Raw genomic sequence first — 19,822 nt, forward strand, 5'->3', positions numbered from 1 at the left:
GTGGTACCAATGACATCCATTTCAGGGGTCTGGCCCATGGACTATGGTGAATGTACTTAAATCCAACATGGCATGCATATCTCAGACTATTGGTACTTCACATGGAAATAACTTTCAAAATATTTGTGTCATGTTGTATCCATAAATGACATCAAAATACCATACTCATATTGTGGCATAGAGGATAAGGAATAATTATTTTATATCTAACAATCAACATAATAAACCAATCAAAGGACCAATACAACGACTGTTCTAAAGCATTGTTCCCAAACACATAGTGAATACCTCTGAGCTTACTCAGTTCTGCTCCCAAACAATTCTTGTATACGGTAGGCTAATCAGGAGACCACACTTTTCCTGTTAGGATGCTGTGAATCAAGTCATTTGAAGGTACAAATGAATTAAGAAGAAAGAAGCTCAACTAAAAATGTCTCCTTGATTTCTCTGGAGTGGTTGCTTGTAAGCCTGTTAAAGAGGGTGGACGTGGTATGGTTGAAGCTTCTTATGTTAGTTCTTTAAATTTGTCTTGGATGAGAAAGTTGTTGGATATTGGCTATGAATCCAAATGGAAATGTTTGTGCTATGCTTCCTCCCCCAAAATGGAAAATTTAGCTGTATTTGGTAATTTGTTTGCAGGTACACTCTCCAAAGATATTAAGAATGAATTTTGGCTTGATTGTATTTCTGCTTTTGACAAGTTTGCACATAAGATTCAACCATGTTCATTTGATGAATTCATCACAGAACCAATCTATTATAACAAGCACTTAAAAATTGGTAAAGAAGTTATTTTCTGTTCTGCTTGGTTTGAGAGAGGTGTTAGTCAGATTCGTGATTTTATCAATTTAGATGGAACATATCGTACTCTCAGGGAATTTCAGAACACTTTTGAACTTGACATAAATTTTCTCCATTATAATGGTCTTATCATGGCTATTAAAAGTTATCAAACTAAGTCAAAGATAATGAAACCTGCTATTTATTACAAACAATTCATTGCTAAAGAGTGATAAGTTTGTTACAAGTGTGCATAGCGAAGTGAATGCAAACTAACTCGCGTGAATGAGTCGCATGTTGTAGCTAAATAAGTGAATGTACCCTTATGTCAAATGGCTTAATGTTGAAATTGATAGAGTGTTACCTTTTGATGTAAGGACAATGCTATTTTTTGCTCACAAACAAGTGGAAAACTCACAAGTATTAAGATTATGAAAACAACATTCGTTGTCGGCTTCAAACGCATTATGTCCCTTTGTAAGCTTCCGGTCTATGGTGCACCATATTTGCTTAAGTATCTACAATAGAATTTTCTATTTTCAACCACAAATTTAAGGATGTTCCCGAATTTTTTGGTGGTCCGATTTTTTGTGGATGGTTAATAGGTGCATAAAGTTTATGAATCAATTGGATTTGTTTCTGTTGCAATTAGTTTGAGGTCAAACCATAGATTGACTAGCCTATATTTGCATTATTCTTCATAAAAGTATGAAATATAAATTTAGAAGGTGCTTTCCAATGTTAAAATAGTTTGCCCTAATGTTCCTTAAGGTTTGGACATATTTATGGTTAAGGGTTTTGATGGAAAATCTCACCAGTAACCTTACAGGAGCTGGGTGTCACTTTATTGAGAAATAAGAAACTTGGCATCATTTGCATACATAAAATCAATTACAATGTCTCATATTTACAACAAACCTAGGTGGAATAAAATGACAAATTCATTGGTTTTTCATTATTCATATGCAGGGGAAGCAATATATCATCGAAAAGAACTTGAAATAAATATTTAGAAATTTTTGCTTGCTCTATGCTATCTTAGGGACCATTCATAATTTATGAGAAAGAAGAATTTTAAGGGGGGTTACCCATTTAGTTCTGGGAGGTAGGGGGGTCATCAATTTGGTACACATGTGCTAGGGGGGTCATCAATTTGGTACATAAACATATGCTAAAAAATTATGGTAAGGGAAGGGGGGGGGGATTGATTTTGTACATGACATGCGGGGTGGGGTCACTTTCTGGAGCACCTTTAGAATACAGGACCACAACTTCTCGTGAGGGCGATCTCTGCCGTAGGTCACGTGTCATTAAGACAAGCAACCAGTTTGTGAGAACCCGTCGGACGTGAACCTGCGACCTTCGGATTGTTAGCTCGACAGCTAACCAACTGAGCTACGTCCACACTGTTGCACAATGTGCAAATTTATCGAGTCATTCCTGTGACGTCACGGAAATGAACGGAAAGAGTCGAATAGGTCACGGACAATTACGAAGGTTACGGGTAGACTTGGTGTCTCGTGATTTTAATCTACGGACAATTGCCGAATGGACCCGATGCCATTTGGCACACTCGTCCCATTTCGTAATCTACAAGATAACGTGTGGCGTGGAATGAGCCGATATGCCTCAAACTGAAAAGGGTTGTTGACGTCAGGCGTCAGACATAGATTTCACGTTGCATGCATGAATGACGCGCTTTTATATAAATCGGTGATTTTGTGACAGAAAAGTGATGTAGGGAACACTGTAAGGATAATGTGGATCGCACTAAGGAACGAGGGAGACATGAGCATGTGTAGTGACGGCACGAGGGTGAGTTAGCCTTCGAATCATTGCTGAACAAATGTTGCGTGTGAAAAAGGCTTCAGTGCAAATTTCATGCCAATTTCCATTAGCCCAAAATTTCTACATTAAACCATTTCATAGTGTACTTTCGACGTTTTTGGTTTCCCGTTTTTGTGTGAAAAAAAGTATTAAAATGCAAGAGGAAAAACAACAAATGGTACTCACGTATTACACCGGACATGTACCTACTATATTGGATTAGGTCCCTAACCCTAACCCTAACCTCTTGAATTAATACTAATAATTAGAATGCATTGACCGAACCGGCACAAACATGACTGACGTGTTCAGTGTAATGCATCATTACCGCTTCGAAAAATAAAATACTAATAAAAAACTTTTCTATGTAATGATGCAAATTACTGAATGACAAAAATATATCCTTGTGTGTTCGGTTTTCGGTCATGTAAGGATTGTTGACCAACGTAACATTAAGTGCATAAATAAATCGAAAATAAACAAAACTACCTCGTTTGTTTGTTATTTATTTATGATATTCAAATATCTGACGGATTAACCTCGTGTTTCACCCGCACAGCAGGCCTCATAGTTCGCTACGCAAAGATCGTGAATGCGGAAATGACGTCATCTGTTTTCGTTCACTTCATTGGTTCTCCGTAAAACAGAAATCTCATAGCAGTATTCGTGCTATGCTGATATTTTTATAATATAAAGTTGATAAATATCCAGTCCCAAAAAATGAAATTTTTAGAGTAAAATTAATATTTTTATACTTATCCTGACTCATGCTTATTTGCTTGTCTTCTTCTTCTGGCGAACCTAGTGGAACACTTGTATCTCCCAATTGAAGTTCCCTTCAATCAAAAATCACTCATTAGTACTCACCACGAGTTACCTCCCTTCTGTAAGCTCGGGAACGAGGGCGCCACCACAAGCCCATGTGCCTCACTCTCTCCTTTTTTGTTTTGAGCCCAACACTTTCTTTTTCCTGAGAAATCCAAAGTGTTAAGTGGGGAGGACGGGAGGGCTTACCTCATGAGTCAGGATAAGTATAAAAATATTAATTTTACTCTAAAAATTTCATATTTTTTCTTATCCTGACTCATGCTTATTTGCTTGTAGAATCCTACGGATTAGGAGGTGGGATTATATATACTTTGGATTTTACTAATTAGTGATTTGAACTGATATGATTGTAATAACCCTATGGGAACTTCATGAAGGCACTGAACTGAATTCCTGCTGTTAATATAACAGCTGCCTTTAAGGAAGGTTATTACAATTTACTGCATATAATAAAAGTATATAGAACATTAATTAAGCTAAGGCCATTAATGTGATAGTATAAACTGTTGATAGTTTATAATGAATACTTTTATAAGAACCAAAGTAGTAAGCTTACAATATGCATATATATAAGCTATAACAGAATTGTGCTTAAGGTATAAAGATAACTTAAGCTGTATAATAGTAACCAACTACTGATAGTTTGTTAACTTATACATGTTATGAAATGAACATATGACTGAGCTTAAGGAAAAAACTTAAGCTGAACATATATATAATAGTAGAAACTCGTAAGAGTTGTAGGTATATATTTTATTATGATATAAATCATAGTACTGAGCTTAAGATAATATTTTAACTTAAGCAAATATATAAAGATAGCATGTAGCTATTAGTACTGTTATCAGATAAGTATAAAATCAACAAGATAGACTTATCTTCTCCGTGGAACTGTCAACTGTTGAGCGAGGACCATGGGACCGAAATGGTGGATACCTGAGACATCCTTGGTGGTGATATCTCTCAGATAGTGGTTGGCAAACACCATATCGGATCTCCAAAAACATCCCTCCATGGTGGTATTCAATGAGCAATTTCCATGTAAAGCCAAAGTTGAAGCTAGTGCTCTAATTTCGTGAGGATTAGTAGCACTTGGAGGGTCCAGTCCAGCTGCCTTGTAGGCTCTTAGTATGACAGTTCTGATCCAAATAGAAATGGTAGTGCGCGACACTTCTGTCTGTGAGGCGGTAGATATAGGGATAAACAATCTTTTGAATTTCCCTCTACTTTGCTTGGATCTTTGGAGATATATTTTCAGTGCACGTACAGGGCAAAGTGATAAGTCCATCGTATCCTGCGGTCCAAGTATGGATGAGAGAGCTGGGACATGGAACAACCTGTCTGGTTGACCTGGTAGTTGATTTTTCGCTATAAAATCCCAGCGAAGTCCCAGATGAGCGATGTTATGAATATCATCAAATCGTGTTCTCTCGTAATCCTAAGCGTGAATTTCAGACATCCTGGCGGCAGTGGCTAACGCTAGCAGGAATAAGGTTTTGTGGGTCAATGATTCATATGACGCAGATAACAATGGCTCGTAAGCCTCACTTGTGAGGTGTTGAAGTACAACATTTAGATCCCAGGCTGGCTTCGAAACTTCCGTTCTGGTCTTCCAATCGAAAAGGCACGTAATAAGGCGAAGTAACTCCGGTGTTCTAGTCAATTTGACGCCCGTTCTCATTGTTATGACTGAACTTATGGCTGCAAGATAAGTGGACAGTGTAGATCCTTTTAGATTCTTAGTTGGACGTAGGAAACATAAGAAATCTGCCACTTGAGGATGTGTAGCAAATCTGGCTGAAAATCCTTTCTTAGCAGCATAATTGACAAATCTGAGCCATTTGTCATCGCATTACAAGTTCTGAGTAGAGTTACGTAGTGCAAAGCGTGACCGCCTTACGCGCTCTGGTGGAATAACCTCTCTTATTCAAACATGCCTTGATACAATCCACACGTGAAGTCGGAATGCTTCTGGTGTTTTGTGCACTTGTTTGGTGTGCGGATGTATCAGTAGATTGGAGCATAGTGGGAGCTGAAGTACTGGTTTTCCGATTCCTAGTATGAGGTCTGGAAACCACGTTCTCGCTGGCCAGTAAGGCGAGACCAAAATCAGATCGAGGCTCTTCGTTTGACTGATTTTTAGCAAGACTTGTGGGATTAACGCAGGAGGCGGGAAAGCGTACGCGTTTAGTCCCTCCCATGATATGCTTAGTGCGTCCGTTGCCCAAGCTAATGGATCTGGCACTGGCGATCTGAAGGTTGTCAAATTGTTGAATCGTCTATCTATCAGGGAGATCCTATTTCCATGATTATCTGATTGAATATCTCTGTGTGGAGCATCCATTCTGTCGGCGACGGTTGGTGCGGCCGAGAGAGAGCGTCTGCTAACACATTCTTTGCTCCTGGAATGTGGCAGGCTTTGATACGTATGTTTAGACTGTCGACTAAATCGAACAGTTTGAAACATCGAGTGAGAAGATTCAGTGATCTTGTTGACCCTTGTTTGTTGACATAAAACGCCACTGTTGAGTTGTCTGTGTGAATCATTAACTGAGCGTTCTGTAATAGGTTGCTCCAGTGACCCATGGCGTTTATGACTGCTTGCATCTCTAGCAGATTTATGTGACATAAGCTCTCTTGAATGTTCCATAGGCCTGACGCTGTCCTGCCGGTAAGGTGGGCTCCCCAACCTTTTAGTGACGCGTCCACGTAGAGATGTGTTTTCGATTCCGGCTCTACTAAGGAGACGCCTGCGCAAACATTCAATCTCTTGGTCCACCAGAGTAGATGTGGTTTGATGTAATCTGGTAGACTGAACGGTAGAGGGTCCTCGAGATGGGCATTGATGAGGACTTGTAATGGACGTAATTGAAGACTGCCTCCGAGTGTCAAGTCTTTAGCTGATGTGAGTAGTCCCAGTAGACTCTGCCACTGACGTAGTGGTAATGGAGAGAGTAGGGCTTGGGGGATCAGTTGTTGTATCTTGATCCATCTGTCCTCCGGGACTACCATACGATTCTGCGCTGTAAGGAATCGTATACCTAGAAACTGCAGATCCTGCGTGGGCTCTAGGTCCGACTTGAGTAGATTTACTAACCAGCCTAACTGCGTTAGTAGCTTGATTGTAAAGTTCAGCTGTAGTCTGAGACGCTGTGGATCTGGATCCACCTGTATACCGTCGTCTAGGTAAAATGCATTCCGCAGGCCTTGACGATGTAGGTATGAGACAATAGGCTTGGTTACTCTTGTGAATATCCATGGGGCCGAAGTGATTCCGAAGGGAAGTACTTTCCATTGGTAGTGTATGCCGTCTAGCATAAATCTCAGATATTTCCTTGAACTGGGATGAATCGGAATGTGTAGGTATGCGTCCTGCAGATCTATACTTACCATGTAATCTAGTGGACGAATTAGATGACGGAGTTGAGGTAAATGTATCATGCGAAACGCTGGTGGTTTGCATAGAAATTCTCTGTTGAATGTGCTCATGTTGTAAATGAGACGATACTTCTCTTTGGAATTCTTTTTCGGCACTAGGAAAACTGGGGAGTAGAAACCTGGTATGATGTTTTGCTGATCGAGAACTTCTAAGGCCTGTTTGTTTAGTAGAGACTGAACTGTTTCTCTTAACATCGGTAGTTGTGCCAGATGAACGTTGAACCCTGGTGGGTTGACTGTTAACGGTGGCTTGGCCTTGAGTTGTAGACGATATCCGTACTGAAGGATGTTGGATACATACGGATCTTGAAGTATTTCCCAGTTTTCCCAGTGTAGTTGTAGGCGTCCACCCACTTGAGAAGGTTGTACTGGGACGACTGGGGGTGGAAGACTCCAGTCGTTCCGAACCTGACTTTCATCGTTTAAATCCATGGGCACCTCTGGATGATCTGCCTCTAGCTGATCCTCCTCTGAACTTGTTGTACGGGCGACGAAAAGAATCCTTGGGATTATTAACGGCCGCTAATTTCTTATCCGTGCTCTCTGTAGCCCTGAAAACTTGGACTTGCCCGAAACCTCTGTGCTGATTGTTTAAAGACGTTAAGCTAATGTATCCATAGATTTAATCATGAGTACTTCTCTAGAATCTTTTGATACTTCCTTGGAGACCTTGTTAATGTTGCCACCAAACAGTAAGGGTGAAGACCATGGAGCTGTGTATAGGGGCTCTGTGAATTGTTTATTCCAAGAGCAGGAGGCTAGTAATCCTTGCCGACGTGTCATGGTAGTAGTTTCAGTAAGTGCTGAAAGATGGTCTGTAAGGAATTGTTGATCTTTTTTCTGCATAAGTAGAGCTGAATAGATCATCCTGTCTTCCTCATCCGTGGAGTTCTTGAACTTGGTGATGAGAGTTTCGTTAATAGTCCTAGATCTATTAAGTCCAAAGAACATCCTTCCGGAAATGGTATCTAACTGGGCCATCTTGCGATCTTCTACCCTATAACTTCTGGACTTGGAATCACTGATAAGTTTAAAGTTTTCATCAATCTCCTGAGTCTTGAAAAAGGGCTCCATATTATGTCCAGACGCTCTGGACTTCTCGAACGTTGAGGGCTAAGCGATCGTCTTCTAGGCGATGTAGAACCACTTAACCTTCGCGTCCTACGCGAATGTCTGGAGTCAGTGTCCGATCTGACATATGAGCGCTTGCTTCGCGGACGCCCTTCGTGCATGACAAGGTGCGTGCTCGGCGAAGCGCTCCTTCTCCGCGAAGCCTCTTGCAAAAGGTGAGGCTCTGGCTCATTCACGGAGGCGGCCTGGGATACCTTATGCAAAGAGCTCACTCCGGGCAGGGTTGCCCTTCGCGGAGGCGCGTCTATGGGCTCAGAGGCCCTACGCGAAGCCAAGGCGGGCTCTGAGGCCCTGTATGACTTAATATGGGGTGGGCTCTGAGGCCTGTTGCTCTGAGGCCTCTGTAAGCCGTAGCAGTCTTCCATCACCCTCATTATGTGGTTGATCAAGTTGTCTGAAGCGGTCTGCGTTGATGAGGGATGTCTCTCTGCAGAGGTGACGGGACCCTCTGATAAAATTTCTGGAGATAGAGTCGGCATCTCCGGTTGTGTGTTCATCTGCGCTGAGGTGACAGTCGCAGAAACGGGCCGTTTCTTGTGACGAACTTCTGGAATGATAATTGGCAAATCATCATCATATAATGCTAATTCTGTAACTGGTAAGATATCAGAGGCAAAATTATTAGATTTTGTTGACTTCCCTTTAGATGAAGGTGTAGATCTTGGTGTACGCAGTGTACGAGATGATATGGATGGTTTCCTCGACTTGGACTGAGAAGACGGCAGCTCTTGAGATGCAGGATCCGGTTGTATCATTGCTTCATTAACTAATGTCAACATTAAACCCTAATGATACATTAAATCCTTAATGCATCATTAGTTAATGGCATCATTAAAAACAGTTGTATCAAACACTTATTAGCGTATCATTATCTAATGACGTCCTAATGTAAATATTTTCATTAAATCCGGGGATTCCCCTAATCTTTTCCCACAATTCCGTGCTGTAAACATGTAAGTGTTACTCTCAGTCGTCTGTCAAAATGGCATCTTTAGGGCTAAACCTCGCAACAAAAACAAACATTTCGACTGCTGTGAAGAAACACGCCTAAATAATTCTGAAACGTCGCCGATAAACCTAGAATCGGTTGGGATGTTTTGGAAAATACACGAACACTGAGAGCGCCGAGTGAGCTTTCCGCCATATTGGATAGTGTTTACAAAATCAAGTTTCGCTAAGGCCAGTCATAGGGCGCCTATTACATCATGTATATTTCATATTCAGTTGTGACAAATGCATCGCTGAATTCCTCATACATTTTAGAATCAAATTCCAAATGGTCTTTGTCACTAAAACCAAGTGTCTAAGAAAAACGAAACATATTGGGTGTGAAAACGGGACGTTGTGCTCATTACACAGCTTGCTAGAAATATAAACAAAGCAAAAATCAGATTTTATACTGTGCAGCATTTTCGCAATTTTTAGACATCAGTTCGCTCTATTAAGTAGCATGCATGAGCTCAATATTTTTAGAATATGCACGGAAAGAGTATCGTGAGCAAGAACTAGAAAACTTAAAACAGATACAATACTGAAATTTGATATATTCATACGAAAGTTCTGTGCAGCGTGACGCCATGCGAGACGCAAAATAATGGAGAACGGCATAGGCAATTATCGGCATTTCTGACTTTTTCAATGAAAACAATAAAAACAAACAACCATACGCAGATAGTCAGAATGTTTCCGATTACTTACATCATACATTTATGGACAAAGGTTCCCTCGCAAAATCGTTGGCACCCATATCCACGAAGCCGCCATTTCATGAGAAATCGGTCATCGGTAGTGATGTCATACATCAACATTGTTGGACATATGTGGCAATTTCTTTGAGGTGAAGGTCGGTTGAATAAGAGTAAATACAATCACACGTTCCTGCGGATTACACTTGTATTATTAATGTATACTTTGCATATTGTTCACATGTGGTTTCATGAAACTAATTTCATTATCAACATTTAGTATTTTAAACCTAAGTGAAACTGACATAATAAATAAAAATGATATATTTATTTCATGAAATGTATATATATGCACACGTTATTAAAGGATATGTTTTGTTCATTGAATTTGTTTATGTTTTGTTATAGACAAAACAATGGCGTATAATCATTGGCCAGGTGCACGTTTGTTACAAATATTTTGAGTATCATTGTTTTCGATAATTCCGTGAACAAAACATCACGAAAATATTGTGTCCTTATTCACAGCAAATTCTCGCCAAGTGATCTGAGTTACAATGACTTAGTATTAAGCATACCGGAGTGAGGCCCCCTTATCTTTATAAGCGTGTGACCTTTATGTAGCCATTTGACGTCATAGGGGAAAATCCATTTTCAACACATATTGCGAGTCACTTTTAAGATTGAGTGTATAACGTTATACATAAGCACACAAACTAATTTAATACATACCTATGTCATTCAGGTATCAGGCAGAATTTTGTTCGCTGAACACTTTCCGTAAAGATGCCAAATTGAAAAAATAGTAGCACAGTACTTTTATCAGTGCAGGATAAAAAGCAGAGAAATTTACTGTTTTTAACGCATAGCAAAATTAGGAGTAACATTCAGCAGTGTCTACTTTTCAAACTGAGTTTATACCATGAGATACGACATTTAATACTCATAAATTAGGAGCAATGTTAACTTTTCCAGGAAGTTTAATGACGCTCTAATGATACCCCAGGACCTTCATTAAGTTAATGACGCACTAATGACAACAGAGCATCATTAAAACGTTAGTACAACAGAATTTAATGATACATTAGTTAATGAACGTTTAATGGCACGTTAATGCTTCATTAAAGTTTGATACAACCGGGTCCAGGTCGCTTCTTGGACATAGCGGACTGCGTCCCACGCTTATCCGCCGAGGGAAACTCAGGCATGCCACCAGCCGGTGGCGTGTCCTCAGTCAACAGTTGACATGAAACATTAATTTGCGATCTATTAGCCATGTTTGAATTCTGTTTACGGGATTTATCTGCCTTCCGTCTATAAACGGAACATAAATATTTGTCAAAGGCAGAGATAGGTAAATTGATACAAAATTTACAACGAGAATCAAAGGAACATGGAGTAATGCAACTAGGGCATTTTAAATGTGGATCGGTATCAGAATAACGTAGTTTAAATTCTGTGCAATTTTTCATTAATGTAGCCTACTGAACAAACACGACGAACCGTGAATAAAACAGCAGAAACACAATTAATTATCAATGCAAATTGAATAATTATACTAGTACTACCTCTATACTAACGTATAAGAGGAACTAACTAAATATAATTAAAGGATATAGTGTGTTGGGAGACACAGGCGCTCTCATGTCCAGCTCACTGGGCGAAGAAGGAGAGAGTGAGGCACATTGGCTTGGGTGGCGCCCTCGTTCACGCGCTTACAGAAGGGAGGTAACTCGTGGTGAGTACTAATGAGTGATTTTTGATTGAAGGGAACTTCAATTGGGAGATACAAGTGTTCCACTAGGTTCGCCAGAAGAAGACAAGCAAATAAGCATGAGTCAGGATAAGAAAAAATAATATTTCTCATAGTTCCAATAATAATTATTAGAACCTATGGTCGTAATAATTTCATGTCAAAGTTAACCATGATAAGACTTTGCTAGTTACACCACATGTCCAGGCATGTTTCACTCCTCCGGTTCCCGCTGACAAGGGCACCAAAACTCATCAGAAGATCTCACTACACATACGGAGATGCACAGCTTGAGGTGGACCCAATGACAGCATGCAGGATGAGTACACTGGGCCCATGACACAGAAATACTCATTGCAGTTTCGAAAATTAAATGAGTATTTTAGAAAATCGTAATAAGAGATGACCCTATCCAGTTTCCATATATATTTTTTATGACGGCAACGACACGTGATATGTCATGTGATAATGATACGTCATAACATAAACAAGCAGACAACGCTATACTGAAAAGGTGGAGCTGACGATATTTTAGATATAGCATTTTGATTACATGAAAATTTATGCATTAGTAAACTCGGTTCTAAAACGTAACATTTACATGTGTTTGCAATCATGTACCTTACTAAATTTCACACGAAGCATTTTGTTAGTCAGAGCTGAAGCAGTCGACATCCTGCTAAAAATAACATGTCTGGTGACATAATAACTCGCTAATAACCGCGAGAAATGAACACGCAAATGGCCGACCAAAAACAGATGTTGAACGAAAACAGATGACTCGAGGATATATGTAAATTTAAAAAATACAAAATACAATAATACACAAAACATAACACCTCAGCACCCCGTAATACAAATAAATATGAGCGTATTAGTGAAAAAAGAAAAATATTTCAAACTGGTGCTTGCAAAATATTACGCATCCGCCGGTATACAACTACTGGAACCTCTCAACATCGTACGGCTTATGCAATGACATAGCTCGTAGAGATGAAACACCAGTGAGCGGAACTTATACGCACTCGCTGAGCTAGACAACCATGTTGCCATGCAGGCGTCATAGGGCATTGTTTCGAGAACATGCTTTCGAACAAAATCACATTACATTACGTAAAAGGGTATTATGACGTATTTTTAAAGTTTGTGGTGCTGTATTCTAAAGATAGGCCCACTTTCTTTGTACATAAACTCTTGGGGGCATTCACATTGTACATGTTTCTCCATAAAAATCATCATCCCCCCCTAGCCATAAATTATGAACGGTCCCTTAGAGCACTTACTTTGTGCATAAATGTTAAGGTGTGGGGTGTGTGTGTGTGTGTTTAGCAAATTCACACCATACATGCATCTCCATAAATATCATCATCAATGGCATTTTCAAGGATAGCATAGAATCGCAAAAGTGTCCAAGACACGATGCTGGGTGTTGTTTGTTCCACCCCATCGCAGCTCTCGGCTGTTCATAATCATATGACAGTGTAAGCGGTTTCTTGAGATTAAAGTGGACTTCCACCGTCGCCACAGGAATAATAGAATTCGCACACGCCCGCACACACACCTACAGTCTTGTCTGAATGAAGGACATGGTAAATATTGGCGTATGGGGAAATACCTGAGTTTCTCAATGATAAAATGTGCAGTGCTGTTTACAGCGGAAGTGCAGTCAAATTCCGCGGCAATCTGTTGCTTTAAAATACAAATATCACTACGCAGCTCTACCTCATATGATGTTGCGTCCTTGAAGAAACCGCGAACCGAGAACCTATAAGTATATTTTGAAAATGTGCTGTTACGTCTCCGACGGATTTACAGATCCGAACTATAAACATCTTTCACTGTGTGTCAACGAACTATGTTGTCAATGCATTCAGATTTCAATACACCAATTCACATATCTCGGAGTTACAAGCGGAACAAAGGAGCGGACATGGGGCAACGTCGAAACAGGCCGATACCTCCCGAATGAAAGCAGAGGATGTGCGTTTTCGCGAAATGAACCAGAAAAGTGTTTGAAATAGGCCAATGTTGCAAATAATATGGATTTCATGTTCTGTTTAATAGTTTGAAATATTCTCGTCTTTTGGGACTCATGAAACATGTGGTTCAAATATCGATATTCTTCATTTATTACGCCAGTGACCCATTGTAACTTAGGTAAATAAAAGTCCCAAATCCTTTCCACAACCATAAGAAATCTCTGCTATAATCACACTCAGTTCTACAATTCCGACCATGATCATGTGTTTATAAATCACCATCACATAGTGAAATACTGATACCAAGTGGTCTTCCCCACCGATATCACCCGTCATAAACTCATACAAAGGATAGTCAATTGTTCATTAAAAATGAAGATCGGGAACGTATGGTATAAGTCAAGATTTCGAACTGCATGGGAAATATGGCTATTATAACACTTTCTGAAAACATTACCGAGGACTTGAATGTTGTAACCTTGATCAAACAACTTCTGAGTCGTATGACATTCATTGAAATCTTGATAAAAAGAGCATAGCATGTCCGATTGTACATCAAAACTGTAAACACCAAAGGCTGGAGATGATGGAATATTGCTGAACATGTTGGAAAGATGACTATCAAAAAGTTGAAATCATCTCTTTTGTCATATATCTTGGAGGAGGGTTTTCTGTTACACTTATATTATTAATCATTATGCTCCGATGTGATGGATACAATTCATATACCAGTGGATTTTTCCATTCCTAGCAGCCCCGACGCCATGATTGGAATATAAACATTGAAAGGTTTTTCATGCTTTCACCGTGGCATATACGTTTAACTTAAAGGTCACATGCAACGTAAAACACAACTTTGCAGATTCTGATACCTTTCGGTATGGACTGACCGAAACAAATCGGCAAAAAATGCAAATTCAACTTATAAAGTTGAAAAATAACGCGATGAAAAAAACCGCGCGAAATCGGAGTTCAAACGTTTCACTAATTTTCCCCAGACTTTTCTGGGGAAAACGGGTTTCAACAGCTGGGCTGCGCTCATAGCACGTGCGCAAGTAAATAGGTTCGCGCAGCTTGGAAGCGGGTTGTCGGGTGAATACTCGGTGAAGGCTTTGGTGTGAGCTATTTTTCTAATGTTTTGTTGATATCTCACAGGCGCGAGCTTTTTTATATGTTATGACAATAAATTAACTGTTTATATAATTTCATTTGTCTATTTCACCATACGTTCTTCTTACCGAGACACTTTCTCAGTTCGATACTTAAAAGCAATGTCATTATTTAGCGTTGACAGAATTTCTAACTGTGATATAGATATGTCGTTGTCACAGACAAAACTCAATGTCTTGTTTTATTGACACCTGTGTGTCTGCCTGCCTGTCTGCTAATGACAGTATTCAATACACAGCTGCTATCACTGACCACATGCAATTTGAACTTAACACCAATCAGGCTATACACCATAAACAAAATGCATTGATTTATGGCCCGAGTTCGGTCTCTGTCACATTATGTAATTACACAGACAGGCAGGTGTGATAGTTGAACACATGACATGTTATAATGTCTGTTGATTGCAAAATGTTATACACAAAAAATGAGCATGTATTTACAAAACCCAACATCTCTATATATACACACACAACTAGCCGTGAGGGCGTCTGCAAATGAACCAGCCGTTACACTTGAGTGCACACCCACCCGCTCTGACTGGGTTCGGTATCCCGGCTGCTTCGTTTCTTGGGAAGTAAACCGAAGTACACAATTTTGCACTTTTGATTTGCGATTGTACGCTTATAATTTTGTTTATATGTTTTTTCATAACCAGCAATGTATATTATATGTCATGAATAAGTGATAATTGTGTTTTAATTATGTTTGATTTTTTGGTTGCATGTGACCTTTAATTGATATGGGATGGATTTAGCATTTTCCACGAATGTATTTATGCCTAAGATTGTAAGATGTTTTGAAATTGTATGGTTTTACAAATTTACACAATAACAGAAAATGATATTCGTTTTCAAATAGACCAGTGTTATAGTTTGTTTTTGTTTTTGTTTTTCTCATGGGTCATTGTGATATGAGAAATCTTCAATATGGAGTAAATGTGAAGTGCAGCGGTAGCCACAGAGTACAGTCCGACCTTTATCAATACTGATAGTTAGAAGATACGACTAACACAGACATGTAATTTTCATAGGAATACGTACACGTTATAGGACTATTAACTTATTCTGAATATCATTCTTGTTCATGTATGAACCTCCGTGCAGAGAATGTCCTGCTGCCAGTCAGTCCCCACCTCATGAATGAACCTCCGTGCAGAGAATGTCCTGCTTCCAGTCAGTCCCCACGTCATGTATGAACCTCCGTGCAGAGAATGTCCTGCTTCCAGTCAGTCCCCACGTCATGTATGAACCTCCGTGCAGAGAATGTCCTGCTTCCATCAGTCCCACGTCATGTATGAACCTCCGTGCAGAGAATGTCCTGCTTCTACCGTCATGTATGAACCTCCGTGCAGAGAATGTCCTGCCTGCACGTTCCTCCGTGCAGAGAATGTTCTGCTTCCAGTCAGTCCCTCACGTCAATCCGTGCAGAGAATGTCCTGCTTCCAGTCACCCCTAGTCATGTATGAACCTCCGTGCAGAGAATGTCCTGCTTCCTATCAGTCCGCACGTCACGTATGAACCTCCGTGCAGAGAATGTCCTGCTCCCTATCAGTCCAGTCAGAGAATGAACCTCCGTGCAGAGAATGTCCTGCTAGTCCGCACGTCACGTATGAACCTCCTCCGTGCAGAGAATGTCCTGCTTCCAGTCAGTCCCCACGTCATATGAACCTCCGTGCAAGAATGTCCTCTTCGTGCAGTCAGAACCTGTGCAGAGAATGTCCTGCTTCAGTCCTCCCGTCACGTATGAACCTCCGTGCAGAGAATGTCCTGCTTCCTATCAGTCCGCACGTCATGTATGAACCTCCGTGCAGAGAATGTCCTGCTTCTAATCAGTCCCCACGTCATGTATGAACCTCCGTGCAGAGAATGTCCTGCTTCCTATCAGTCCGCACGTCACGTATGAACCTCCGTGCAGAGAATGTCCTGCTTCCAGTCACTCCCCACGTCATGAATAAACCTCCGTGCAGAGAATGTCCTGCTTCCAATGAGTCCCCACGTCACGTATGCACCTCCGCGCAGAGAATGTCCTGCTTCCAGTCAGTCCCCACGTCATGAATGAACCCCCGTGCAGATAATAAATGTCGACTGATATGGTGTCCTAGTGCCGTCGATGCCGCTGACGTCGCCGTTACAAAACGATTTCTCAGATGAATTGTCCGGGTGTGGCGATCATCACCGATCATCACACGTGGTCGACCACTCTTAGGTATGTCTTACGTATTGCCTGTTTGTCTTAGTTGTTGCATCAGTCTGATGACACTTGCTCTGGTGCAACTGAAGGTTCTGGCAATGTCGGTGTGGTTAGCTCCTTGTTTGGCTATTCTGACATCTGTCTCTCTTTCGATTTGCTTCAAGCGTGGCGTATTTTTGTGTTCTTTCTACTACTGTGTTGCGTAGGCTGAAACATTGGATTTTCAGACTTTTGAACCGATTGAAAAAATACATTTATTAACATGTAAGAAGTTCCCTATTGTTGGCGTTAATACACCAAATTATATGGTGCATGTTGAATGTGAAAGATACTCACATTACATAAATCCTCATCTTCGATAAGTTGGCTGGAACAGCCTCAAGCTTTGAAACTGTATACTTACAGTGTTGGTTGTACACGGCACATCAGCATCATGGACAACATACCTAGTGGTACCCATAGGTTTCTATAATCAGTCACGTTAATTCCTGGATTCAATTCAGACCGTGACTTCTCCTGAATACTTTGTTAGTTAATTAAAGGAACTGAGTTTCATATGGTCTCATTCAAGTTAAGGGACCACTAGTGATTGAAGCTGCAGTAAAATATAACAATGGCTGCCACTCCCAGACCAAAAACAGTGGTGCCTCACGTGACGTGACGGTATCAAAATGTTGGCGCCAGAATCTATTCTAGACTTTGTGCCAAGCTGTAACTCTTATTCCATGTTTAATAGACCCTTATAGACCCTTTTTGAAAGGGACGGCGGTACTGTTGTGGGGACACCCCGGCTAAATGTAGTGGTGCTCCTAACGCTAATGACTTCTGCCTCACGACAGCCAAAGGTAGCACTGGGAAAAATGGACATTCATATTCAGCAGTAATAAAGGTTTTCACACGGACAACAAGGAGACAGGAATGTGCATTACACCCACTGTCAAAAAGCCATCATTATTAAACCGACTGCTTGAGTTAATAATGTTGTACACAGTGTTTAGTACTTCCTCCAGCCGCAGTAAACATGGATCTGAAAGAGCTAAGAGTGCTGGAGTATGTATTTGATGCGGGCAAATGATTACATAAGTTAACAGAAGACGGAACAATGAACGATTGTGTATGAATGACGTTGATATGTACACTATAGACACAAAACAGGAAACTTTAGAAATGATAGTGAATGACTGAACACCTAAATGTACCCCAAGCTGGACTACGTTGGCGGTTCCTTGGTCAGATACATAACATTCTCCACTGAAGAACATTGCTGTATTGGGGATAGGTCAGGACACCAGGTCACCATGTGGTCTGACATGTCCATCATGCAGTTCACATATCCATGTTCGTGGGTTGGTGGTTAACGCCACAGTCAACAATATTCTAGCTACATGGTGGCGGTCTGTAAATAATCGTGTCTGGACCAGACAATCCAGTGCTCAACATCATGAGTATCGAACTACGCAATTGGAATACGATGACATGTGTCAACCAAGTCAGCAAGCCTGACCACGCGATCTCATTAGTCGACTCTTACGTCAAGCATGGGTTACTGAAGACCACTTATAACTGGGATCTTCAGGGGTATCTATGTTGGTGCACAGGCAAACTGTAGCGCAAATAGGGTTGCGCAACAAAGAAAAAATAACCAGTCTTCCTGTAAGCGAGCGAAGCGAGCAAAGGTTGGCAACGTACTTCCCTCGCTTCGGTTCGAAAAATATTTTAAATATCAAAATAAAATATCGTCACAATCAAAGGTAGACACCCATTAATTTTCCTCACAGGGTTGTGCTCTCAGATTTCCAAGCTCATATTTAATAATCACTCACGTACAATATATGTAATTCAACATTTTTAGCGCCACTCGGGACGGGGTCTCTTCCGCCTTGTACGTCGACATCGACGTTTATCTGCCATGGCGTGAAGAGAAAGATGGGATGTTCTTTAGGCTTAGCAGGCAAACAGTCAACCGTAGGCTACTGGAGATGGGATACAAAGCAAGAAGACCTGTCCGTCGACCACCTCTAACAGCTCTGCATAAGCAACGTCGACTTGAATGGGCCCAGCCTCATCGTAACATAACGTTACAACAGTGGCGTCATGTCATTTTTTCTGATGAATACAGATTTCTTCTACACAGGGTAGATGGAAGAATTCTAGTTCGACGATTAGCTGGAGAAGCTGGGTTATAGAAAACCCTCTTTTGGTATGGGGTGGGATTCATTACAATGGAGAAACATAACTTGACGTTGTTCATGGAAACGCCAATCAAGCGACGTACAGAGACATTTTAGAAACCAGTTGATTCCACATGCACGACAAGTATTCGGCAACAACTTCCTACTGCAAGATGACAATGCTGTTCCACATTGTGCCAGGACCATTGGCGCTTTTCTGGAAAGGGAGGGTGTTAACAGATTGCACTGGCCCGCGAAAAGTCAAGACATGAACCCAATTGGGCACATTTGGGACCATCTGGACAGGAGTTGGCAGTCCCTCCTAGAAATTTGAGTGACTTAGGCAAAGCCTTGGTTCGAATCTGGAACGCTTCATGACGAGGCATTGTAAACAATCTTGTTGATAGCATGAGGCGACGGATTACCTTCGGTATTGAAGCACGTGGGGGGATCTACTCGCTATTGACTATCATTTTCCTGACAACTGAATGTTCTGAGACATTTATCCTCAATATTCAAATCTGCAACAAATTTGGTATTGAATAAAGCTAGCTTATTCACAAGTCAGTCTCACGTGTAAAAGTTAGTAGTTTTGAGGGGAGTTTTGTCTTTGGGAGGTCTTTTACTAAAATCGTTGCCATACAAAGTTCTTTTAATAATTATTTAGTGTTAGTAACATAATTATTTCAGTAAAGCCATTAAACAAAATGAAAGGATTGACAAATGAAAATTGAAAAGCCGTTAAACACAAACACTTAGTAATGAAAGGGGGGTGACAACAATTATGAGCATGAGTATACCTAGTCTTTGCATGGCTTGAACATATTTTCATATTTCAGAAATCGTACATGGTTGTTAGTTGATAGA

The 19,822-nt window shown here is 40.6% G+C and overlaps 1 protein-coding gene across 2 annotated transcripts in view; it reads right to left on the reverse strand.

Annotated features, from left to right (window-relative positions):
* Nucleotides 1-13,287, reverse strand: part of LOC124286621 (leucine-rich repeat protein 1-like) — an 81,776-nt gene extending 68,489 nt beyond the window's left edge. Inside the window, exon 1 of one of the 2 annotated variants that reach the window (XM_046723004.1) lies at nucleotides 13,165-13,287. The gene's annotated coding sequence lies outside the window, so the exon portion shown is untranslated. Of the gene's footprint in view, nucleotides 1-13,057; nucleotides 13,120-13,164 lie in introns of those variants that run through there. The other variant, XM_046723005.1, reaches the window with a different exon arrangement.
* Nucleotides 13,288-19,822: the final 6,535 nt, after the last annotated feature.

This window comes from Haliotis rubra, unplaced genomic scaffold (genome assembly GCF_003918875.1).
Source record: "Haliotis rubra isolate DU_JTF1 unplaced genomic scaffold, ASM391887v1 Scf388, whole genome shotgun sequence".
Taxonomy (NCBI): Eukaryota; Metazoa; Mollusca; class Gastropoda; order Lepetellida; family Haliotidae; genus Haliotis; species Haliotis rubra.